The sequence below is a fragment of the Engystomops pustulosus genome, chromosome 2 (assembly GCF_040894005.1).
Source record: "Engystomops pustulosus chromosome 2, aEngPut4.maternal, whole genome shotgun sequence".
NCBI lineage: Eukaryota > Metazoa > Chordata > Amphibia > Anura > Leptodactylidae > Engystomops > Engystomops pustulosus.
Window position 1 is genome coordinate 175,813,798 of NC_092412.1, and position 26,475 is coordinate 175,840,272.

Here is a 26,475-nt window from a genome sequence, read left to right on the forward strand (position 1 = left end):
TGAAATTTAGAATGGTCAAATTGTTCCCTTATACGTTCATTTAGCACTAAAATTTACACATTTCCAAAATATAAAAAGAGAAAACCCACCATACAATTTGTTCTGCAATTTCTCCTGAGTACAAAGACCCCCCACATGTGGCCGTTACTTGTTTTATGGGCGCACAGCGAGACGCAGAAGGGAAGGAGCGCCCTGCAGCTGCCAGGATTTTAGTTTCCTCATTGGCCCCTTTTGAAGGCTATAAAATTTTCGCTTTTTCGTTATTGGGGCCATGTGACGGCATTTTTTTTGCGGGATGAGATGCTTTTTCCATTGTTACCATTTTGGGGTTGGTATCACCTATTGTTGAAAATTTAGGAACTTTTTTTGAGGGCAGGAGTAGAAAAGCATCAATTCTGTACTGGATTTTTTACTCTTTTTTTTTTTGGTGTTCACCGTATAGACTAATAATCCTGTTATCTTTATTCTATGGGTTGATACGATTACGGGGATACCAGACTTGAATATATTTTCTTACGTTTTACTAAATTTGTCAAACAAAACCCTAATGTGGGGAAAAATCTATCATTTATGTATTGCCGTCTTCCAAGTGGCATAACATTGTTACTTTTTTGGCTACGGAGCTGGTTGATGGCTTGTTTTTTGCGGGACATGTTGTACTTTGCACCAGTATCATGTCGGAGTACACATGGTTTTTTGATCGCATTTTATAGCATTTTTTGTGGGATTGAATAGCTAAAAATCATAATTTTTGGAAGGTTTATAGCAGTTTTTTTTTACGGCGTTTATCGTGGGGGTTCAATAATGATTTACTTTTATTCTACGGGTTGTTACGGACGCGGTGATACTATATATGTGGGGTTTGTGTTATGATTTAGACTTTTTTTTGAGTTATATGTCTCTTTATATGTTTTGGGGGTTTTGGGCATTTTTAGTGATTTATTACTTTATTTTTTTATTGAATAACATTTTTTTTTTTACTTTTTCACTTTTATACCATGGGACATGAAGAAGCAATCTTCTGATTGCTTCTTCATGATAATATTCTGCAATACTCATGTATTGCAGAGTATTATCAGTGTCAGCCTATGCACTTGCATAGGCTGGCACTGTGCCAGTAAGATGACGTCACAGACGCCATCTTACTGGCAATTCTTGCAGGTAACTCTGGGGTCCAGATCGGACCCCAGAGTTACTATAGCAACGATCGGCGCCCCCCGAAAACGGTTCGGGGGGGCCGATCGTGGGGGAAAGACCCCCCAGAGGCATGTTAGATGCCGCGGTCGCGCTGACCGCGGCATTTAACGGGTTAAGCACCCGCGATCGGAGTCAACTCCGATCGCGGGTGTTACACTGGGGTGCCGGCTATTAGTTACAGCCGGCACCCCGTGTTTCCCGATGCCGGTTCGGCTCAGATCTTGAGCCAAACCGGCATCAGCTCAGCGTCCGATATATCGGACGCTGAGCGCTAACTCACTGAGCTCAGCGTCCGATATATCGGACGCTGAGCGTTAAGAGGTTAAGGGGTTAAAATTATGTTTATTTAAACCATGTTTATGGGAAGCAACTTGAACACAATTTTTATACCACATTGTACACAATATGTTCATATGTTTACATTGTGTCAACATCACATTAGGGTAAATAAAGTTTATGTAAATGCAATTTGAAAATGTTTACACTACATTTATGTGAACGCAATGTCAGCATGAGTTCACATCAAGATGATAATTACACTTCATTTATGTAAACAAAATGTGAGAATTATGTTTACAAAATGCGTACAGGCAATGTGAACGGGATGTTAACACTATGTATATGCAACATGTGAGCGTAGGCTAACATTGCAGTGATTTAAACAGTGTACGTAAACATAATGCAAACACCACATTTACCTCATATGTCCACGGTCGGACTGGTCCTCTGGTGGACTGGGGGATCCACCGGTGTGCTTCAACATCTGGCACTATTGCAGGGGCCAACACCCCAACTGGTGGCCCCTGGCAGCGATAACAATGACACTCGATGCGGCCACTTAGATAGCTGCCATGTGTGCATACCGCGCAGTCAAATTCTAATGTCATCTGCATCTTTTAGATGCTGATGTCATTGATACTGAGTGCTACGCGGCCAGACACTTCCCGGCTCATCGCTCTATGACCTCATCAAGCAGCCGTGCATCCTGTTCCCATCCATCGCAGCTCCCTCTGCAGATGGAACAGGCGGGAGATGCTAGAATTTTGAAATGCATTACAACAGCTGAGAAGAGGTGATTTGCATAATTATATTACTGTTTACATTTGTAAACACATGTGTTAAGAAAACAATGCATTAACAGATGTGTTAACATTGCGTTCATGATGCGTTTTGTAAATGCAAATGTTAACAGTAATGTATTTAGGCACATCACCTCTCCTCAGCTGTTGTAGTGTGTTTAGATACGCAATTAAAATGCAACCAAAACGCAATGTGTGAACGCAATGGGACAGATTTACTTGCCCGGTCCCGACCCAATCCTGCGATGTGTTGTCTGACATGGATTTGGGTCCGGCCCGATTCACTAACATCGTGCGTCCAAATTCCTTCTGTGTTGCTGCTGTGCCGAGGTCCGCCGGAGTTCACCTGCTTCTGCCTGGTGCATGTGACTGCTTGATCTTGCGACACAAATCCTTTTTTAGATTCCGGGGTTTGTCCGAATCCAGCGGGTTGTCCGTCGCCCCCCCCCCCCTCCATTTCTGTCAAAATCCCGGGGCAATTCGGCACAAAACGGAAATATTCGGGTAACCTGACGAGAGTGTGGCGTTCAGACCCTTAGTAAATGAGCCCCAATGTGTGACTCAGATGGTAATGTGTTTGATAGCATTTAGGATGCTGCCCATCCTCTCCTCAGCGCCCTCATACTCTAAACCCACCAGGTCAGGTACAGGTCATTACTTCCCTCTGTGCGCTCCTTGTTTATGCATTGTGATATTTTTCTACATTACCTGCTTCTGTGATGTAATTAGCACCTTTTGGCTATGCACTAAGCACTTTAAATTTGTCTACTTCCTTGTCAGCCATTGTGTGCTCGCTGCCCAGCACCTAAAACTACACTACCCTTTTGTTATGTTCTATTTTTAAAAAAATGACTTCAATAAATTTTTGCATTTTTATTACAATTTATGCTCATCTCCTTTTTCTATTGGTGTTGTCTGACTTTTGAGCATCTTTTCAATATTTGTGTCCTCCTTGCATTGCATTGCGCATGTTTATGTATATGTAAATGGTCCATTAGTATTTATAGGTTTTGTGGGCTGAGGTATACTCTGGCCTGTTCCACCATTGTAAAGCGGCTAAATCATGGCTTGTATGCCTGTTTTTAGGTGTACAAGTAGTGACTAATGTGTCCCTGAAAATCTGCAGCAGAAACTAACTTACACTGCGAGTGTACAATCCATAGCACATGATTTATTGTTGCAATTTTCTAACTGAAGAATCACTGCCACATGAAGAATCACTGCAGTCATTTCACACCTATTCAGTCTGGCATGTCATCGTCCTTAGACATCATAGTTGGTTTCTGTCATAGCTTTAAACTGCCTTTGTGTTATGTAAATCATATAAACTAGAGTAAACGTGATTGAAATGCATTGTAAACAAAATGTCTGCAGCGGAAAAGCTGCAGATTTATGATCCTCAGTACATCATCTATTTAATGTACCCTGGTGCAGAATTCAACCTTTGCAATGCTTTACTGCTTCATTGCCACAGAAAAATTGTGGCATCATTAAACTAGACAATTTTTGTGGTCTTTGATGCTTGTGAAATGGTTGCGGAATTATCAGTGGGGTAAATTCCTCTGCTATTGTGTTGTACAGGTAGCCTTAGGGTTGAATTCACAACCTTTTTACAAGTATGGGACTTTAGCTTGGTATATCATGTTTCTTTTCAGCTATTAAGAGGTCTCCCTAAGTCGCTGCTTGGGCAAAAACTAAAAGGCACGATTGCAGGGCACTATCCAGTGACTTTGTATTGTGTGTTAAGTACAAGGACAAGAGGGAGGTCCTTGTATTAACCAAAATACATGGGCATACCACCACCCCTGTTCCAGTACGAGGTACCAGTACAGAAACCCCCAAGCTGGACTGTATTTTAGATTATAACAAGTACATGGGAGGGGTGGACTTGTCGGACCAGGTGCTTCAGCCATATAACGCCATGCGGAAGTGAGGGTTATATATTATGATGCATACCACACCTTCCCTTCTAAGCCCTGCCATGTATCCAGCCTGTAGATTACTGCCCCATATGGGGTATTGCTGTTCCCGGGAAAACATGCATCATGATTTTTGGGGTGCTTGTTTCCCGTGGCAGGAACTGGGCACAAGATGACATATTGGACATTTTTACTATGCACTAGCCATTATGCATTTTTGGGGGTCAGCCTGTGGGGTTAAAATTCTAACTATGCCCCTAGATTAATTCGTGGAGGGGTGTAGTTTACAAAAAAGGTTCAGTTCTTAGGGGTTTCTACAGTACTGGCCCCTATTAGCATCTACAAATGCTTCATGATGTCAAAAAGTACAATGCCTTATCCAAATGCAAGTTATTCCCTTTTGAGCCCTGCTGTGTCTCCACCCTGCAAATTATTGCCGCCTATGGGGTATTGCCCTAAACGGGGATACCCGCAGATTGATTTTTGATGTGTTTTTCTCCAGTGGCATGAGTTGGGAAAAATGCTTTTGTCACTATAATGGGTGCAGTGAAGCCAAGAGTGGAGAGCGCACGACAAGATCGGGTAATAATTCCAAAAGATTTTCTTTTTATTTAAATCGTGAAAGGTACACCGAAGAAACACAACGCGTTTCAGGGATCTGTGTTCCCCTTTTTCAAGTGGATACGTGATCTGTTAGTTGACGAAGGACAAAGGTATATATATAAAAATATGAGTTGGTACAGAGAGGAGACAAGTGGATATGTACACAAATAGTGGCGGAGGGATAGCAGAGGATAATGCATATGAATATAAATACTATAAATATTAAAAATAATATAAAATTACATAATATAATATAAAGATCACGCTTATACATGAATGAAGTTTGAACTATAAGGCAGTAGTACATGACCTTGATGGTTCATGTATGTCAATAAGTATGATCAGTAAAAGGTAAAACAAGGGTAAAAAATGAGTACATAGTTGAGGGGACTAAAACAAAAACAAAAATCTAATATATTCAGAGGTATAGGTTAGTACAATCATTATAATTATCGCAATGTATAGAAACAACCAGTAAAACAGAGACAGACCAGCGTATAATCCCATCATGGGTGTGATAGCTAATATAATAATCGTGATGGAGTTGAAAATAGAATCAAGGTTAAAATTGAAATCAGTTTTACAAGATCGGGCACACAGCATAATTAGATAAATAAATAAATGAATGAATAGCTATCCTCCTTTGTCACTACAATGGCATATTTGATAAACTGCAATACAATTGTTTCTCTGCACAACTCACTTTGTATTACATTTAAGCCAGCATTTTAGGGGTTAAAATGTTCATACAACTCTACATACATTCTTTGAGGGGTGCCCTCTCCAAAATGGGGTCACTACTTTGGGTTTCTATTGTACTGGTAACTGGGCAACCCCAACACCAATCTAGTGAAAATGGAGTTCCAAAACCTAAATTTTGCTTCTATTTTCCTGAATTATTGAATTGTTGCCCCCCAAAAAAGAAACCGATCACCGAAGTGACGCTACTAACATAAACTACAATGTCTCACGAGAAAGTCTCAAAATCACAGAGATATCTTAAAGTGTTGAAAAGTTATTACCACAGAAAGATATACTGGTCAAATTAAAAAAAAAGGTTAAAAAAAAACCTATGGGTAAAGCCATTGGTGAGTATCGACTAAACCATATTAACTAAAATATAACTTTTATTTCATAACTTAAAAATAGCGAATGTGGAGGATGTATCGTACTACACCAAATTCATGTGCATTAAAAACATTCGTGCTGGCCCCAGTTCATGGCACTAGTCTAGGGCAGACTAAACCAGGGTCAGACAGTATTGCAGGGGTTACAGGCTAATGTATAATAGAGAGCCTTTAAATGTGCCAAAGACAGGCTGATGCACCAATTATCCGGCCAACACCTCTTGCATGAAATGGACAAAAATTATTAAAAATGATGTAGTAGATGGGTCAGCTAGTCGGCTAAACTGAAGCCGCAATGGGCTAAGATCAGCTGCTAACCTAATATAAAAGCTGTCTAGAACCCTAACTCCTCAGCGAGCACTCCTAAAGATACTAAGATCCTACGCGTTTCCTGACAATTCTCATCAGGGATCAGATAGATTTGTCATTATAAATTAAAGATGTAACACATTGTGATGGGTGCACACTCGCACAGCGTGTCCCCGTATTGATATCAACGGCAGCGTGCGCGGGGATACGCTGGGTATTTAAACTTGAGACCCTGCCCACCTGTGCCCTCACAGGGTGGCTAGCAGCCAATGCCAAGAGCCCTCGCATTGGGCACACCCACATATCGTCAAGGAGTTCCGGCCTCTAGACACAGCCGGGGCGGAGACCCACCGCCGGTCATGTGATCGCGGGTCTGGCGCATCACTCGGACCGCCAAGATTCCGCATCAGCTAGGGCTATTGGACGACTATGAGGTGTCCAGATACTCATGATGGGAAGCCACTCCTGTTTCACGAAGAGAGGCAGGTACAGGGTACCAGATAGGTACTTGGGGAACAAATCAGATGCCCGTTACGCGGCATCCTCGGCCAGGTACAGATGTGAAAATAGCAGACCAATGTACCAAAGAGTATATAATATAATAATAACAGCACGATATGAATCATACATAAATGTAAGCAAAGCCCAACAGTAGAGCAGACAGGTGGTAAAGGGACTGTTATTACAAAGGAGGGACACAGCAGAACATAGAGGAGGTACACAGGCCAAAGACTGATAAATCAATGGATGGTGAATGGTGAATGATGGTGAATGACAGAGGGAACAGGAAAGGAGATTAAAGGAAGCTCACAAAGGAAAGCTTCTCATTGAGACCATTGGGTTCCACTGTGTTCAAGGTGTAGATCCACCTTGTTTCTTTCTGTTGTATTAGTCTATCCCAATTGCCTCCTCTTTTTGGGGGTCTCACTCTTTCTATCACCTGAAAGCGTAACAATTTGGGATTACTGTTGTGGTGGCTCTCAAAGTGTCTAGCTACAGTGGTATCCCGTCGGTTCCTAATATCTCCTTCATGTTCCTGTATCCTGATCTTAATTTGGCGGTGTGTTTTACCCACATAGTTTAATGGGCAGGGACATGATAACATACAGACAGCACCTTCTGTCCTACAGTTCCAATAGTCCCTGATGGAGTATGTGACACCAGTGCTAGCACTTTGGAAATTGTTTCCCAGAAGCACCAGTGGGCATACACTACAATTTCCACATTTGAAGGTGCCAATATTTTTTGTCATCAGCCATGTCTGGGGGGAGCAGACAGGTTCAAGATGGCTATGAACTAATCTGTCTCGAAGGTTTTTCCCCCTCCGATACGTGACAGATGGAAATGGTGTTAGGCATTCCTCCAAATCCTGATCTTGTCTCAGAATCCGCCAATATTTGCTAAGGATTTGTTTGACCGCCACAGCGTTCATATCAAAAGTGCCAATCATCCGCACAATGTTATCATTCTCCCTCGTTTTAGGGCTCAGGAGATCTTTTCTTTTTGAGCCAAGGGCATGCTGAAAAGCTTTCGTGACAGTTCTTTTTGGAAAACCTCGCTGTGCGAACCTATCACTCAGATCCCTAGCTTGTGTCAGGAAATCCTCCATTTGGCTACAATTTCTGCGCAATCTGAGGAACTGTCCCTTCGGAATACCCCTTTTAAGAGGTGGAGGATGACAGCTCTCCCACCACAGTAAACTGTTAGTTGCCGTTTCCTTTCTGTGTACCTTCGTCTGAAGTTGTCCATCCACGGATTTCGATATACGTAAATCCAAAAAAGCTATAGATTCCTCATGAATTTCACTAGTGAATTTAAAACCCTGGTCATTCACATTAAGTGCCTGGACAAATGCATGAAACTCACCGGGGGTAGATGACCAAAGAATCAGTATATCATCTATATACCGAAGCCAGATGGACAAATGTGGTGTCCATCTGGCATATTCCTCTGAAAAGACTGGGGGCTGGGGGCCATAGGGATCCCCATAGCGGTCCCCCTCAGCTGGAGGAAGAGCTTGTTCCCAAATAGAAACACATTCCTTTCCAAACGGAGGATTTCCTGACACAAGCTAGGGATCTGAGTGATAAGTTCGCACAGTGAGGTTTTCCAAAAGGAACTGTCACAAAAGCCTTTCAGCATGCCCTTGGCTCAAAAAGAGAAGTTCTCCTGAGCCCTAAAACGAGGGAGAATGATAACATTGTGCGGATGATTGGCACTTTTGATATGAACGCTATGGCGTTCAAACAAATCCTTAGCAAATATTGACGGATTCTGAGACAAGATCAGGATTTGGAGGAATGCCTAACACCATTTCCATCTGTCACGTATCGGAGGGGGAAAAACCTTTGAGACAGATTAGTTCATAGTCATCTTGAACCTGTCCGCTCCCCCCAGACATGGGTGACGACAAAAAATATTGGCACCTTCAAATGTGGAAATTGTAGTGTATGCCCACTGGTGCTTCTGGGAAACAATTTCCAAAGTGCTGGCACTGGTGTCACATACTTCATCAGGGACTATTCGAACTTTAGGACAGAAGGTGCTGTCTATATGTTATCATGTCCCTGCCCATTAAACTATGTGGGTAAAACACACCGCCAAATTAAGATCAGGATACAGGAACATGCAGGAGATATTAGGAACCGACGGGATACCACTGTAGCTAGACACTTTGAGAGCCACCACAACAGCAATCCCAAATTGTTACGCTTTCAGGTGATAGAAAGAGTGAGACCCCCAAAAAGAAGAGGCAATTGGGATAGACTAATACAACAGAAAGAAACAAGGTGGATCTACACCTTGAACACAGTGGAACCCAATGGTCTCAATGAGAAGCTTTCCTTTGTGAGCTTCCTTTAATCTCCTTTCCTGTTCCCTCTGTCATTCACCATCATTCACCATTCACCATCCATTGATTTATCAGTCTTTGGCCTGTGTACCTCCTCTATGTTCTGCTGTGTCCCTCCTTTGTAATAACAGTCCCTTTACCACCTGTCTGCTCTACTGTTGGGCTTTGCTTACATTTATGTATGATTCATATTGTGCTGTTATTATTATATTATATACTCTTTGGTACATTGGTCTGCTATTTACACATCTGTACCTGGCCGAGGATGCCGCGTGACGGGCATCTGATTTGTTCCCCAAGTATCTATCTGGTACCCTGTACCTGCCTCTCTTCGTGAAACAGGAGTGGCTTCCCATCATGAGTATCCGGACACGTCATAGTCGTCCAATAGCCCTAGCTGATGCGGAATCTGGGCGGTATTGGCATTGGCTGCTAGCCACCCTGTGAGGTCACAGGTGGGCGGGGTCTCAAGTTTAAATACCCAGCGTATCCCCGCGCATGCTACCGTTAATATCAATACGGGGACACGCTGTGCGAATGTGCACCCATCACAATGTGTTACATCTTTAATTTATAATGACAAATCTATCTGATCCTTGATGAGAATTGTCAAGAAACGCGTAGGATCTTAGTATCTTTAGAAGTGCTCGCTGAGGAGTTAGGGTTCTAGACAGCTTTTATATTAGGTTAGAAGCTGATCTTAGCCCATTGCGGCTTCAGTTTAGCCGACTAGCTGACCCATCTCCTACATCATTTCAGCTGATAGCCTCCATCATATTTCTTCCCCCTCCTGGTGCAGGGTGTACACCCCACTCTGCACTGTGGTTGGGATTTGATATATATTTCTCTGTACAGTGAATAGTAAGCCATTGGTGACCCTTCAGCAAACCCACAGCACAGAATTCCCTTTCCTTAAGATTTCAATGTCTAAATATTTGTAACCTTTTTTCCCCTCTGGCTACAAACAACAGCTGTGTGTATGAGCCAATAGAAATGCTGTACCTGAGGAAATGTGTTTAAATAAACAAGGATCAGGGGTGGACATAAAAGGATAAGCCATTGAAAATCCCAGAAAGAGATGTTCAGCAGTTCATCCTGTTTACAGACAATGGGGGTCAATTACTAAGGGCTCCATTCGTGTTTTCCCGACGTGTTACCCGAATATTTCTGATTTGCGCCGATTTTCCCTGTATTGCCCCGGAATTTGGCGCAAGCGATCGGATTGTGGCGCATCGGCGCCGGCATGCACGTGACGGAAATCAGGGGGCGTGGCCGAACGAAAACCCGACGGATTCGGAAAAACCGACGCTTTTTTTTTAAAAAAAAATGTGTCGCGGGACTCGCGCTTACCTTCACCAGGTATAGGCTCGTGCATTTCGGCGGACCTCGGGGAACTTCAGCACAGCAGCGACATCTGGTGGACGGCGGAGGAACTACCTTAGTGAAACGCCGGAAGACCCGAATTCAACGCACAGAACGCGCCACTGGATCTCGAATGGGCCGGGTAAGTAAATCTGCCACAATGTCTGCGATTTGCGATAATACTGTAAGTTTTAGACTCAGATGTCCAATTGGAGACACTGGCATATTCTTTATCCATATCAAAGAACGGTAAGCCGTTTTGAAAGACTTATCAGTCACTATGCGTTACATACCTGTTTACAGTATTTCTCTGCTATCCAACAATCGATGGAATATGCCAGTCCCCGCCTCGGCATTCTTCCTCCTGGTGACGCGAAACCAATTGGAAAAGAAAGGAGTGGTTAAATTCCGGCATCTCCTTCTAGGGTGGCGGAAACGTATACATCCTCCAATACTAACACAGGATCGGAATGAATGGGCGGAGATAGATATTTAAAACCTCATCTATTCAGCCTTGCCAGCTGCTTTGACTGAAATGCTGGCGCCCACCATCAGGGCGCCAGCGTATCCTCTCTATTTATTGTTTTTGTGAATGAATGCCAGGATCATATGGCAAACTTCTTTCATAACGCTCCCCTGATGAGCCCATATGTTGGTGGGCGAAACGCGTTGGAAAAATAGAGATGCAGAGGGAAGGATGTGTGGTTATATGTTAGATCACATATTAGTAGCAGATCAAGGCAAGATTTCGTTAGTAGTGAGACAAGAGAGTGTGTGAGTGTACTGGTCTGGCTGATAAATATAGCAGACTGGAATGATACATGACTACATAGACTTCACTTTTGACAAATAGGTCTAAATCTAGTCTGTGTGGAAAAAATATAGACTTTGGTTGACTCGTGAATGACCTGGCCTGTTTATACATATGTGGATCGTTAACAAAGACTCACATAATAAATATATTGTATGTGAATTGACAACAAAAATTCAAACATTTAGGCTGTACTAGATATATTTTAATATTTAGGGATTTATTTTTATTTTATCTTGCATATTTATAAAAGTTATATTTTGATTTCTAAATACTACGTCAGTGAATCTTCTTATATATCTGGTCCAATATGCTTTATCACTGGCCATTTTTGCACTACATATTAATTCTTTTTAAATATAGTATGCTGTAAATATGGTATTTTCTTTTTTCCTTAAGGACCTAAAAACCTCCAGTTACAATACAAAAAATGCTGAAAATATAGCAAAGAGAAAGAGATCATTCAAAATAAAACCAAGAAAAAAAATACAATAAACATTTACTATTGGGTGGGAACTTGATCCCGGGTTTTATTCTGACTGCAAATTATATAGATTCATTAAAAAAAATAATTTCAAGAAAGAATGCGATTTAAGTATAAAATGATCATTAGAAAGATCTTTCTATTATGCAAGTATTCAAGTATATGTAAATAATAATTAGATCACTCCATCGTGTCATAGTATTATAGTAAATGCAGGTGGGCCCTTACTAATTTCTTTAGCACCCCTTTAAGAGCCAACTTCGTGTAGCTATCCTGCTGATCCATTTGCTTCCCTTTGTTGCCACCTACTGTTCTGGGAATACTGGGGCTCATTTGCAAAGGTTTGCACTGCACACTTTTGTCGGACTGTGCAATGTTTTCGAGGCTAAATTGGTTTGCACAGGTATTTAATAAGTGTGTGCGCTGGGATTGTGGCGTACATGACCCTTTTTGTGGCTCAGCTGCGGTGGCTTCCATGCAACACAAATTAGGGGGCATGCCATCGGACAGTCCGACTAATTCGGACTGAGCGCAGGATTTAATTTTCAAACTGTGTCGCAAGCCCTAGCACTTAGATCCACTGCTAAAAAAATGGTGACCTCTGTCGGGCCTGAGGGGGGCACACAATCTTTGTGAATCGCTGCACGGTGCATTATAGTCAGACATTCACACTGTGAACTCCGGTGACCCCGTAAGTAAATATGCCCCACTGTAATATATGCAATATATCTATGTATGTTTGTGACCTAAAAGTGTTAATGTGTTGTTTATATTAATTGTATCTTTCCTGCTGTTCAGTTAGACTGTGATTGGCTGGGTCTTTTTGAAGTTAGTGTTGGGTTATCCATCTTGAGATTTAGTTCATAGACACATGTCTAATATATGGCCTTAAAGTTTTTTTACAGATTTGCCATTGGCAAACTGGAAGACCCATATCCAGACACAAAAATTGTGATTAAAACGTAACTTTTACTTGGTAACTGATAAAAGGCTAATTTTCTAACGATTCACATTACTGGATACTCAAACTGGTATTAAATTTAAAAGTACAGTGCCCTACCCTGGTCTCATATGGCCAGGCTTAATTTGTTAGTTTATTGTCTGTTAGAGTACAGGCGCAGATATGTATACAGGTAGAGAATAACCTAGCTATACTAATGACAATGCTGGATGTGTGGTTGCAGAGTGTCTCTAGCGATTTTGGTCAAGAGGCCGCAAGTCTGTGATCTCAAGTGGCCACTTTGTTGTCTCAAAAATATGTTTTAGATTGTGTAGACTGTACATTCATTCCACACTCCTGATGTGGTTGGTATGAGACTATGATTTAGCCACAGGGGTGGCGGTGTTCACACTGTGGTCCTAGAGTAGATAGGTCAAGATGACACTACCTAATCCCTATTGTAAAGTATGGCTCACTCAACAGACCTTATTGCAGCTCGCATTACATAATTACACACACTGAATTGGACACACACACTGATAAAGATAACTTGAATTATTAGAGGCACTGGCTAGCCAGAGCGCGATGCACTGCTAGTTAAAATACTGAATTAGCCCCCCGACATGTTTCACCAGATAAACTGGCTTCATCAGGGGTCTGGGCTAATAATGATCGCGGCGTGAAGCGTGAAGACCAGGGTAGCGCACTGTACTTTTAAATTTAATACCAGTTTGAGTATCCAGTAATGTGAATCACTAAAAAATTAGCCTTTTATCAGTTACCAAGTAAAAGTTACGTTTTAATCACAATTTTTGTGTCTGGATATGGGTCTTCTAGTTTGCCAATGAATCCCTGCCGACACACATGATCCTACCCTTTTTTGAGTCTCTTAACATATGGCCTGACACAGATCACTGCTCAAGCAGCAGAGCCATCCTGGCTACTATTGCAAAGATGCATGTTGTTCAGTGTCTTCATGGCTTGCTGCTAAGTTCACAGACCTCTTCTATACTATTTACTCGTGGATCTGTTACCCCACACAACATGAGTACCCCAGGGGGATCCTTTAGCTAAATTGCGGCCTCCCCTTCTTCTTGTTTCTCCCTGCTGGCCTTGAAGGGCATAGGTAAGGGATCCACCTGGTGCAAATAAACTTCTTTGAGGGCGCAGGCCCACGTTGCGTTTGCAAACGCAGACGCAGACCAAACCGCGCCCACCGGGCGGTCCGCGGTCCAATCGCATCGGCGTTTTCAATAGAAACATAGAGAAACGCTGATGCGATTGGACCGCGGACCGCCCGGTGGGTTCAGGGTGCAGTCACACATTGCAGTTAAAACTGCATCGCAAATCAGCTTTGAGGTGGTTTTAGGTGCAGTTTTGTCAATTTAACAGGTGAAAGACATTAACTGAATTAGTGAATTAGATTTTGAAGGGGAAAGCTACTCCACAAATTTCATTCACCCATTCAGTTAATGTCTTTCACCTGTTAAATTGACAAAACTGCACATAAACCACCTCAAAGCTGATTGTGATGCATTTTTAACACGTTTAAACATATCGCGTTAAAAACGCATTTCAATAGCTGAAAAGTGATTACAAAACGCAACCATTAATGCATGCGTTAACATTGCGGTTAACGCAAGCGTTAACATTTGCGTTTCATAAACGCAAGTGTTAATAGCTGTTTAATTAGGCAAATCACTCTTCAGCTATTGCAATGTGTGTTTTTTTTAATGTGACCGCACCCTCAAAGTCTAGAACATCGGCAGGTAACAGGCTGTAAACGGCCCCTCCTGAAGCACATACAAGGTGATGGTTTGGTACCCTTTGGTGATGATTCCATTGTGGAGCTGAATTTAGTAATACCTCAGCCTTGATCCAGTGGTCAGAAGGTTGGCTATTAGGAACTGGATTGGCTCTGTTGCTTCTGCTAAAAGCTAGGTAAAGGGATGTATCTCTCAGGAGGAATCTAAAGAGTGAGACTAACCAAGAGCCTTAGACAAAGCCTGAATTTATTGACTTACTTTGTCCAGACAATTCTGGAATATTCTGAGCCTTCCAAACAATCACAAGCCTGGACTTCTGCAGGAAAGTTATATAGACCTGGCCCTTTTTTGTTTTTTACATTTCCATTTTTCACTCCCCACCTTTATTTTTACACATAAAGAGCTCTGTAAGGGCTTGCATAACAAATTGCACTTCATATTGACAGTATTTTATATGCCATGGCATACACTGGGAAGCGGAAAAAAAAATCCAAAAACACATTTACGCCATTTTCTTGTGGGCTTGGATTTTACTGCTTTCAATGTGCGCCCTAAATGACACGTCTACTTTATTCTTTGGTTGTTGCGATCACTGGAATACAACATTTGTATAGGTCTTATAATGTTTTCATACATTTACATAAATTAAAACCTGTACAAAAAAGTTTTTGGGGATTTTGACATCTTCTGGCGCTAATAACTTTGATGTACAGAGCTGTGGGTGATGTCATTTTTTGCAAATTTTGATTACGTTATCAATGCTACCACGTTTTGGACTGTACAACCTTTTGATCACTTTTTATTGACTTTTTTTATATTTTTCAAAATGGCAAAAAAGAGCCATTTTCAACTTCAGGCCCTATTTTCTGTTGGGGGAGGTTAAACGTTTAGATCGGGAATTTTTGGCCGTGGTGATACCTAATGTGTTTATGATTTTTACTGTTTATTTATATATATATACGCCTATCCGTCCCTATACACAGCATTGTGTATGGGGGCCGGAAGGTTGTCGGGTCCGGACGGAAGCTGAATGCAGCGCTGCTCCAGCGGCCATGTTTGTTTACATGGCACCCGGACCGGAGCGACAGCAGTGCTGGATACCGGAGGGCACCGGAAGGTAAGTACATCTTTATTGTTTTAAGCAGCCCGCTCCCGTGCTCGTTTCGAGTAACGAGCCCCATTGAAGTCAATGGGAGACTCGAGCATTTTTCAAGGGGACCAAGGCTCTGCACAGGGAAGCTTGGCCAAACACCTGGGAACCTCAGAAAAGGATGGAAACACCACGGAAATGGACAGGAAACAGCAGGGGCAGCATGCATGGATGCCTCTGAGGCTGCTTAAATGCACCATTATGCCAAAATTATGGGCAACAGCATGGCCATGACAGAGTGACAGAATGAAGCTAGATAGCATCTAAAACATCCAATAATTGACCCTGACACTATAGGGGACGGCATGCAGAGGCAGCGGCATGCAGAGGCAGCGGCAGCAGCGGAAGGCTAGAGAGTGGCATGGCGACATACCCTAAATGGACTCAGGCTTCAAACCAATGGGTAGCAGAGAGGAACCAAAGGAGGTGAGCAAGAAGCGCTCAAATAATATCGGTACATGATAAAAGTTTGCCAGTATATTTTGTGGATTACACAGCAGGGTGGCGACAAAGTTAACATGGAAGCCATGAAAACAATCCAAAATTCTGCCTGACACAGCTCGTTTGATAAGGGGACCATGTATGGAGGCAGTGAACTAGTAGTAGATTAAAGGTGCTGCAGTTAAAACTATGTTAGTTGTTTCTTGGCATGGAGCTGGCGCTCCGCTGCCAGGCGAGCTTTCGCCAATCCAAGCCCCTGTCTCTAGGCTACTCCCCAAACAGCACTTCTAAGAACCTTTTGTATGAGATCAAGTGTAGTAGCGTTCTTATAAGTTTAGGATATGGCGGGTGAGGGGAATGTAAACAGATGCGCAAGAAGCGCTGAAATAATATCCGTAAATGGTAAAAGTTTGCCAGTATATTTTGTGGATTACACAGCAGGGTGGCGACAAAGTTAACAAGTTTGTTGTGGAAGCCATGAAAACAACCCAAAATTCTGCCTGACACAGCACGTTTGATAAGGCGGGCATGTATGGAGGCAGTGAACTAGTAGTAGATTAAAGGTGCTGCAGTTAAAACTATGTTAGTTGGTTCTTGGCATGGAGCTGCCGCTCCGCTGCCAGGCGAGCTTTCGCCAATCCAAGCCCCTGTCTCTAGGCTACTCCCCAAACAGCACTTCTAAGAACCTTTTGTATAAGATCAAGTGTAGTAGCGTTCTTATAAGTTTGGGATATGGTGGGTGAGGGGAATGTAAACAGATGCGCAAGAAGCGCTGAAATAATATCCGTAAATGGTAAAAGTTTGCCAGTGTATTTTGTGGATTACACAGCAGGGTGGCGACAAAGTTACCATGGAAGCCATGAAAACAATCCAAAATTCTGCCTGACACAGCTCGTTTGATAAGGGGACCATGTATGGAGGCAGTGAACTAGTAGTAGATTAAAGGTGCTGCAGTTAAAACTATGTTAGTTGTTTCTTGGCATGGAGCTGGCGCTCCGCTGCCAGGCGAGCTTTCGCCAATCCAAGCCCCTGTCTCTAGGCTACTCCCCAAACAGCACTTCTAAGAACCTTTTGTATGAGATCAAGTGTAGTAGCGTTCTTATAAGTTTAGGATATGGCGGGTGAGGGGAATGTAAACAGATGCGCAAGAAGCGCTGAAATTTAGGATATGGCGGGTGAGGGGAATGTAAACAGATGCGCAAGAAGCGCTGAAATAATATCCGTAAATGGTAAAAGTTTGCCAGTATATTTTGTGGATTACACAGCAGGGTGGCGACAAAGTTAACAAGTTTGTTGTGGAAGCCATGAAAACAACCCAAAATTCTGCCTGACACAGCACGTTTGATAAGGCGGGCATGTATGGAGGCAGTGAACTAGTAGTAGATTAAAGGTGCTGCAGTTAAAACTATGTTAGTTGGTTCTTGGCATGGAGCTGCCGCTCCGCTGCCAGGCGAGCTTTCGCCAATCCAAGCCCCTGTCTCTAGGCTACTCCCCAAACAGCACTTCTAAGAACCTTTTGTATAAGATCAAGTGTAGTAGCGTTCTTATAAGTTTGGGATATGGTGGGTGAGGGGAATGTAAACAGATGCGCAAGAAGCGCTGAAATAATATCCGTAAATGGTAAAAGTTTGCCAGTGTATTTTGTGGATAACACAGCAGGGTGGCGACAAAGTTAACAACTTTGATGTGGAATCCATGAAAACAACCCAAATTTCGGCCTGACAAACCTCGTTTGATAAAGGGACGATGTATGGAGGCAGCTATATGGACGACTTTTGGAGGTAGCAATGGAGACAACGTGTGGAGGCTGCTATGGAGACAATTCAATTTGGATAGTGCCTGTATGTGGCAGTCCAAAAAATTTTTCAAACCAGAGGAGCAGGTAGGTGGCCCTCCAGAAAAATGGAATAGATTGAGTGCCTGTATGTGGCAGTCCAAAAAAGTTTTTAAACCAGAGGAGCAGGTAGGTGGCCCTCCAGAAAAATGGAATAGATTGAGTGCCTGTATGTGGCAGTCCAAAAAAGTTTTTAAACCAGAGGAGCAGGTAGGTGGCCCTCCAGAAAAATGGAATAGATTGAGTGCCTGTATGTGGCAGTCCAAAAAAGTTTTTAAACCAGAGGAGCAGGTAGGTGGCCCTCCAGAAAAATGGAATAGATTGAGTGCCTGTATGTGGCAGTCCAAAAAAGTTTTTAAACCAGAGGAGCAGGTAGGTGGCCCTCCAGAAAAATGGAATAGATTGAGTGCCTGTATGTGGCAGTCCAAAAAATTTTTCAAACCAGAGGAGCAGGTAGGTGGAGCTCCAGAAAAATTGAATAGATTGAGTGCCTGTATGTGGCACTCCCAAAAATTGTTTAAAACAGAGGACCGGGTCGGTGGCCCTCCAGAAAAATTAAATGCATAAAGTACTATAGGTAGAGCCAGTGGGCCCTGTCAAAAAATAGCCAGTTTCCTCTGCTTTACTGTACAAAGAGCAGGAGAAGGAGGAAAATGAGGAGGAGGAGGAGGAGTGGATAAATTATTCAGGTTGAGCTTCCTTCACCTGCTGGAGATTGGAAATTAGGAGAAATCCATGCTTTATTCATCTTGATAAGCGTCAGCCTGTCAGCGCTGTCAGTCGACAGGCGTGTACGCTTATCGGTGATGATGCCACCAGCTGCACTGAAAACCCGCTCGGACAAGACGCTAGCGGCAGGGCAGGCAAGAACCTCCAAGGCGTACAGCGCCAGTTCGTGCCACATGTCCAGCTTTGAAACCCAGTAGTTGTAGGGAGCTGTGTGATCATTTAGGACGATGGTATGGTCAGCTACGTACTCCCTCACCATCTTTCTGTAAAGATCAGCCCTACTCTGCCGAGACTGGGGACAGGTGACAGTGTCTTGCTGGGGTGACATAAAGCTGGCAAAAGCCTTGTAAAGCGTACCCTTGCCAGTGCTGGACAAGCTGCCTGCTCGCCTACTCTCCCTCGCTACTTGTTCCGCAGAACTACGCACTCTGCCGCTAGCGCTGTCAGAAGGGAAATACTGTTTCAGCTTGTGCACCAGGGCCTGCTGGTATTCATGCATTCTCACACTCCTTTCCTCTCCAGGGATGAGAGTGGAAAGATTTTGCTTGTACCGTGGGTCCAGGAGAGTGAACACCCAGTAATTGGTGCTGGAATAAATTCTTTGAACGCGAGGGTCACGGGATAGGCAGCCTAGCATGAAATCTGCCATATGCGCCAGAGTACCAACGCGTAAGAATTCGCTCCCCTCACTGGCCTGACTGTCCATTTCCTCCTCCTCCAACTCCTCCAATTCCTCTTCTTCTGCCCATACACGCTCAACAGTGAAGGACTCAACAATGGTCCCCTCTTGTGTCTCGCCAACATTCTCCTCCTCTTCCTCCTCATCCTCCTCCACCTCCACCTCCTCCGATATGCGCTGAGAAACAGACCTAAGGGTGCTTTGGCTATCAACAAGGGAATCTTCTTCCCCCGTCTCTTGTGAGGAGCGCAAAGCTTCCGACTTCATGCTGACCAGAGAGTTTTTCAACAGGCCAAGCAGCGGGATGGTGAGGCTGATGATGGCGGCATCGCCACTGACCATCTGTGTTGACTCCTCAAAGTTACTCAGCACCTGACAGATATCAGACATCCACGTCCACTCCTCATTGTAGACTTGAGGAAGCTGACTGACCTGACTACCAGTTCTGGTGGAAGTTGACATCTGGCAGTCTACAATCGCTCGGCGCTGCTGGTAAACTCTGGATAACATGGTCAGTGTTGAATTCCACCTCGTGGGCACGTCGCACAACAGTCGGTGAGCGGGCAGTTGGAGGCGGCGATGCGCTGCCCTGAGAGTGGCAGCATCTGTGCTGGACTTCCTGAAATGCGCACAGATGCGGCGCACCTTCGTGAGCAAATCAGACATATTGGGGTATGTCTTGAGGAAACGCTGAACTATCAGATTTAACACATGGGCCAGGCATGGCACATGTGTCAGTCTGCCGAGTTGCAGAGCCGCCACCAGGTTACGGCCGTTGTCACACACAACCATGCCTGGCTTCAGGTTCAGCGGTGCCAGCCACAGATCAGTCTGCGCCGTGATGCCCTGTAATAGTTCTTGGGCTGTGTGCCTTTTATCGCCTAGGCTCAGCAGTTTGAGCACCGCCTGCTGTCGCTTAGCGACGGCACTGCTGCTGTGCCTAGAGCTACCGACTGATGGCGCCATGCCCACGGATGGTCGTTCGGAGGAGGAGGTGGAGGAGGGGTGGGAGGAGGAGGAGGCATAGTAGGCCTCAAACACCTGGACCGAGGTAGGCCCCGCAATCCTCGGCGTCGGCAGTATATGACCAGCCGCAGGGTCACACTCGGTCCCAGCCTCCACCAAGTTAACCCAATGTGCCGTCAGAGATATATAGTGGCCCTGCCCGGCAGCACTCGTCCACGTGTCCGTGGTCAGGTGGACCTTGTCAGAAACGGCGTTGGTCAGGGCACGGATTATGTTGTCTGACACGTGCTGGTGCAGGGCTGGGACGACACATCGGGAAAAGTAGTGGCGGCTGGGGACCGAATACCGAGGGGCGGCCGCCGCCATGAGGCTGCGAAAGGCCTCGGTCTCTACTAGCCTATAGGGCAGCATCTCCAGGCTTAGCAATCTGGAGATGTGCACATTAAGGGCTTGGGCGTGCGGGTGGGTTGCACTATATTTGCGTTTCCGCTCCAGCGTCTGGGGTATGGAGAGCTGAACGCTGGTGGATGCTGTGGAGGATCGTGGAGGCGACGATGGGGTTTTTGTGGCAGGGTCCTGGGCAGGGGGCTGACTAGCAGCTGACACAGGGGAAGGAGCAGTGGTGTGCACGGCCGGAGGTGAACGCGCTTGTTGCCACTGAGTGGGGTGTTTAGCATTCATATGCCTGTGCATACTGGTGGTAGTTAAGCTAGTAGTGGTGGAACCCCTGCTGATCCTGGTTTGGCAAATGTGGCACACCACAGTCCGTCGGTCATCCGGTGTTTCCTTAAAGAACCTCCAGACTTCTGAAAATCTAGCCCTCGCCGCAGGAGCCCTTGCCACGGGAGCTTCACTAGTTGACACATTTGGCGCTGATGCACCAGCTCTGGCCCTGCCTCTCCGTCTGGCCCCACCACTGCCTCTTCCAACCTGTTCTGGTCGAGGACTCTCCTCCGTCTCAGAAGCACTGTGTTCACCCGGCCTCTCAACCCAGCTTGGGTCTGTCACCTCATCATCCTCCGATCCCTCAGTCTGCTCCCCCCTCGGACTTCCTGCCCTGACAACAACTTCCCCACTGTCTGACAACCGTGTCTCCTCATCGTCGGACACCTCTTTACACACTTCTTCCAGTACGTCAACAAGGTCATCATCACCCACAGACTGCGACTGGTGGAAAACCTGGGCATCGGAAAATTGCTCATCAGCAACCGGACAAGTGGTTTGTGACTGTGGGAATAGTCCAGAAAACAGTTCCTCAGAGTATGCCGGTTCAAATGGCAAATTTTGCTGGGAGGGGGCAGACTGGGGGGGAGGAGGCTGAGGTGCAGGAGCTGGAGGAGTGCCGATTTCGGTGACATGGGTGGACTGCGTGGAAGACTGACTGGTGGACAAATTGCTCGAAGCATTGTCGGCAATCCACGACATCACCTGTTCGCACTGTTCTGGCCTCAACAGTGCTCTACCACGATTCCCAGTAACTTCAGACATGAACCTAGGGAGTGTAGCTCTGCGGCGTTCCCCTGCTCCCTCATAAGCAGGTGGTGTCTCACCCCGCCCAGGACCACGGCCTCTGACCCCTGCAGTAGATGGACGCCCACGTCCCCGCCCTCGTCCTCTACCCCTAGCCCTCGGGTTAAACATTTTGAAAATGAGAGTTATAACTTGAATTTTTTTTTTTACTTTTTTTTTTTGTTTTTTTTTTGTGTTTTTTAGTTTTTAAAACCAAACGATGCTATCCTATTGCTATGGCTATTTTATAGCCAAGTATGAAAGCACACTGCTATGCCAGATGAGATGACGCTGAGTTATGAAAAAAATAAACGTAAAATAAAAAAGGAAATGGCAGACTGTGCCTAATTGAAATACAACCCCGGGCCCTAATAAATTTTCCCACTTCGGTCTTTGCGATGGATATGTGCGTCACTAAAACACAGTGGTCGCAAGTCTGACACCAAATTGCTCACAATTTACTAGTAGATGCACTGCAACAACTACAGCCACCAGCAGATCAACCAGAAATCAAATATATATAACGCTACTGTAGGCGTAATTAAGCCGTTTGTATTCTCCTATGGCTATTTTCTAGCCAAGTATTACAGCACACTACTATGCAAGATGAGATGACACTGAGTTATTAAAACAATAAACGTAAAATAAAAAGAAACTGCCAGACTGTGCCTAATTGAAATCAAACCCCTAATAAATTTTCCCACTTTGGTGTTTGAGGTGGATATGTGTGTCACTAAGAGCTAAACACAACGGTAGCAAGTCCCCCTGCAAATTCCTCACAATATGGTACTAGCTGCAAATAAAAAAAAAAAAAATTATAACGTTATTGTAGCCCTAAGAAGGGCTGTTGGGTTCTTTTAGAATCACTCCTGCCTAACAGTAAGCTAATAGAACACCCTAACGCTTTCCCTGACCAGCAGCAGCTCTCTCCCTAGCGGCATCCAGACAGAGAATGATCCGAGCAGCGCGGGCAGCGGCTAGTCTATCCCAGGGTCACCTGATCTGGCCAGCCAACCACTGCTATCTACGTGTAAGGGTACCACGTCATGCTGGGTGGAGTGCAGAGTCTCCTGGCTTGTGATTGGCTCTGTTTCTGACCGCCAAAAAGCAAAACGGCGGGAGCTGCCATTTTCTCGAGCGGGCGAAATACTCGTCCGAGCAACGAGCAGTTACGAGTACGCTAATGCTCGATCGAGCATCAAGCTCGGACAAGTATGTTCGCTCATCTCTAGTGACAGAGTCTTGCTGGGGTGACATAAAACTGGCAAAGGCCTTGTAAAGCGTACCCCTGCCAGTGCTGGACAAGCTGCCTGCTCGCTTACTCTCCCTCGCTACTTGTCCCGCAGAAGTACGCCCTCTGCTGCTAGCAGTGTCAGATGGGAAAGACTGTTTCAGCTTGTGCACCAGGGCCTGCTGGTATTCATGCATTCTCACACTCCTTTCCTCTCCAGGGCAATGGTCCCCTCTTCTGTCTTGCCGACATTCTCCTCCTCTTCTTCCTCATCCTCCTCCACCTCCTCCAATACGCGTTGAGAAACAGACCGGAGTGTGCTCTGGCACTCTTGTGATGAGTGCAAAGCTTTTGACTTCATGCTGACCAGAGAGTTTTTCAACAGGCCAAGCAGCGGGATGGTGAGGCTGATGATGGCGGCATCACCACTGACCATCTGTGTTGACTCCTCAAAGTTACTCAGCACCTGACAGATATCAGACATCCACGTCCACTCCTCATTGTAGACTTGAGGAAGCTGACTGACCTGACTACCAGTTCTGGCGGAAGTTGACATCTGGCAGTCTACAATCACTCTGCACTGCTGGTAAACTCTGGATAACATGGTTAATGTGGAATTCCATCTCATTGGCACGTCGCACAACAGTCGGTGGGTGGGCAGTTGGAGGCGGCGCTGCGCTGCACTAAGAGTGGCAGCATCTGTGGTCGACTTTCTGAAATGCGCACAGATGCGGCACACCTTCGCGAGCAAATCAGACAGATTGGGGTATGTCTTGAGGAACTATCAGATTTAACACATGGGCCAGGCATAGCACATGTGTCAGTCTGCCGAGTTGCAGAGCCGCCACCAAGTTACGTCCGTTGTCACACATAACCATGCCTGGCTTCAAGTTCAGCAGTGCCAGCCACAGATCAGTCTGCACCGTGATGCCCTGTAATAGCTTTTGGGCAGTGTGCCTTTTATCATCTAGGCTCAGCAGTTTGGGCCCCGCCTGCTGTCGCTTAGCGACGGCACTGCTGCTGCGCCTAGAGCTACCGACTGATGGCGCCATGCCCACGGATGGTAATTTGGAGGAGAAGGTGGTGATGGGGTGGGAGGAGGAGGAGGCATAGTAGGCCCGAGAGACCGTGACCGAGGTAGGCCCCGCAATCCTGGGCGTCGGCAGTTTATAAGCGGCCCCAGTGTCAGACTTGTTCCCAGCCTCCACCAAGTTAACCCAATGTGCCGTCAGTGACATAAAGGGGCTCTGCCCGGCAGGACCTTGTCGGAAACGGCGTTGGTCACGATGATGTTGTCTGACACGTGCTGGTGGAGGGCTGGGATGGCACATCGGGAAAAGTAGTGGCGGCTGGGGACCGAATACTGAGGGGCAGCCACCACCATGAGGTTGCGAAAGGCCTCGGTCTCTACCAGCCTATAGGGCAGCATCACCAGGCTCAGTAATTTGGAGATGTGGGCGTGGGGGCTTGGGCGTGTGGGTGGGTGGAACTGTATTTCCTCTTGCGCTCCAGCGTCTGGGGTATAGACTGCTGAACGCTACGCATGGAGACATTGGTGGATGCTGTGGAGGATCGTGGAGGTGAAGGTGTGGTTTTCGAGCAGGAGTTGTTTGTGCCAGGGTACTGGGCAGGGGGCTGACTAGCAGAGGCAGCAAATGACACAGGGGAAGGAGCATTGGTGGGCCCGGCCGGAGGGGGTTCCATTGACTGCGCATACTGTTGGTGGTTAAGCTAGTAGTGGTGGAACCCCTGCTGATATTGGTGTGGCACAGGTTGCACACCACAGTCCGTCGTTCATCCACTGTTTCTTTAAAGAACCTCCAGACTTCTGACAATCTAGCCCTCGCCACGGGAGCTTCACTACGTGAAACATTGGGCGCTGATGCACCAGCTCTGGCCCTGCCTCTCCGTCTGGCCCCACCACTGCCTCTTCCAACCTGTTCTGGTATAGGACTCGACTCCATCTCAGAAGCACTGTCTTCACCCAGTCTATCAACTCAACTTCGGTCTGTCACCTCATCATCCTCCGATCCCTCAGTCTGCTCCCCCCTGGGACTTCCTGTCCTGACAACTTCACCACTGTCTGACAACCGTGTCTCCACATCGTCCAACACCTCTTTACACACTTCTTCCACTACTTCAACAATGTCATCATCACCCACAGACTGTGACCGGTGGAAAACCTGGGCATCAGGAAAGAGCTCAGCAGCAACTTGAGAAATGGTTTGTGACTCTGGGAAGGGTCCAGAAAACAGTTCCTCAGAGTATGCCGGATCAAATTCCAAATTTTCCTGGGAGGGGGCAGACTGGGGGGAAGGAGGTTAAGGTGGATGAGCTGGAGGAGTGCTCACTTGGGTAACATGGGTGGACTGCATGGAAGACTGACTGGTGGACAAAAGGCTAGAAGCATTGTCCGCAAACCACGACATAACCTGTTCGCACTGTTGTGGCCTCAACAGTGCTCTACCACAAGTCCCAGTAAGTTGAGACATGAAGCTAGGGAGTGTAGCTCTGCGGCGTTCCCCAGCTCCCTCATCAGCAAGTAGTGTCTTACCACGCCCAGGACCATGGCCTCTGACCCCTGCATTAATTGGATGCCCACGCCCACGCCATTGTCCTCTACCCTTAGCCGTCAGGTTCAACATTTTCCAAATAAAAGTCTTATGGAAAAAAGAGAAATAGAAACTGTAAATTTATTTATGGTATTTTTTTTAAAAAAATTTTATTTTTGGATTTATAGAAGAACAAAACGTGCAGAAGAAATCAGACAGCAACCTCAGAAGATGATTGCTATGGCTCGTTTCTAACCAACACAGAAATTTTTTTTTAAATGTCCCGGTATTGATGTGAACAAAAGACTGTATTTGATTACGCCACACGTGATGTACAGTACGCATCACCAGCAGAGAGAATGTGAATTGGGATTTCTGGAGACTAGCTTGTTAAACAGTAGCAGGCACAACCGTTCAACTACAGAAGACAAAATTTGATTGCTATAACGGAGATTTCCCACCCCAAAAAAAATGAAAAGAGAATTTTTTTTTTCTTTTTTATAACTTTTTTTTTTTTTTTTTAATTTCTTTATGAATGAAACATGCAGAAGTAATCAGAAAGTAAACTGAAATGCGGATTGCTGAATGTCCCGGTACTAATGTGAACAAAAAAACGTACTAGATTACGCCACACGTGACGTACAGTACGCTTCACCGGCAGAGAGAATGTGGATTAGCTTGCTAAACAGTAGCAGGCAAACTATGCTAGATGAAATTGCATTTGCACCACTGACAGCACACAAAGGATTTTGTGCTGTGACTTTTGAAAAAAAAAAAAATCGTCAGACTGTGCCTAATTCAATAAAAACCCCAATAAATTGTCCCACTTAGCTGTTTAAAATGGATATGTGTAACTGGATCAGAGTATTGATAATAGTATACAGAGGTATATATTTAATTTATCATTAGTCTAGGACTAGGGGGATCTCCTTATCC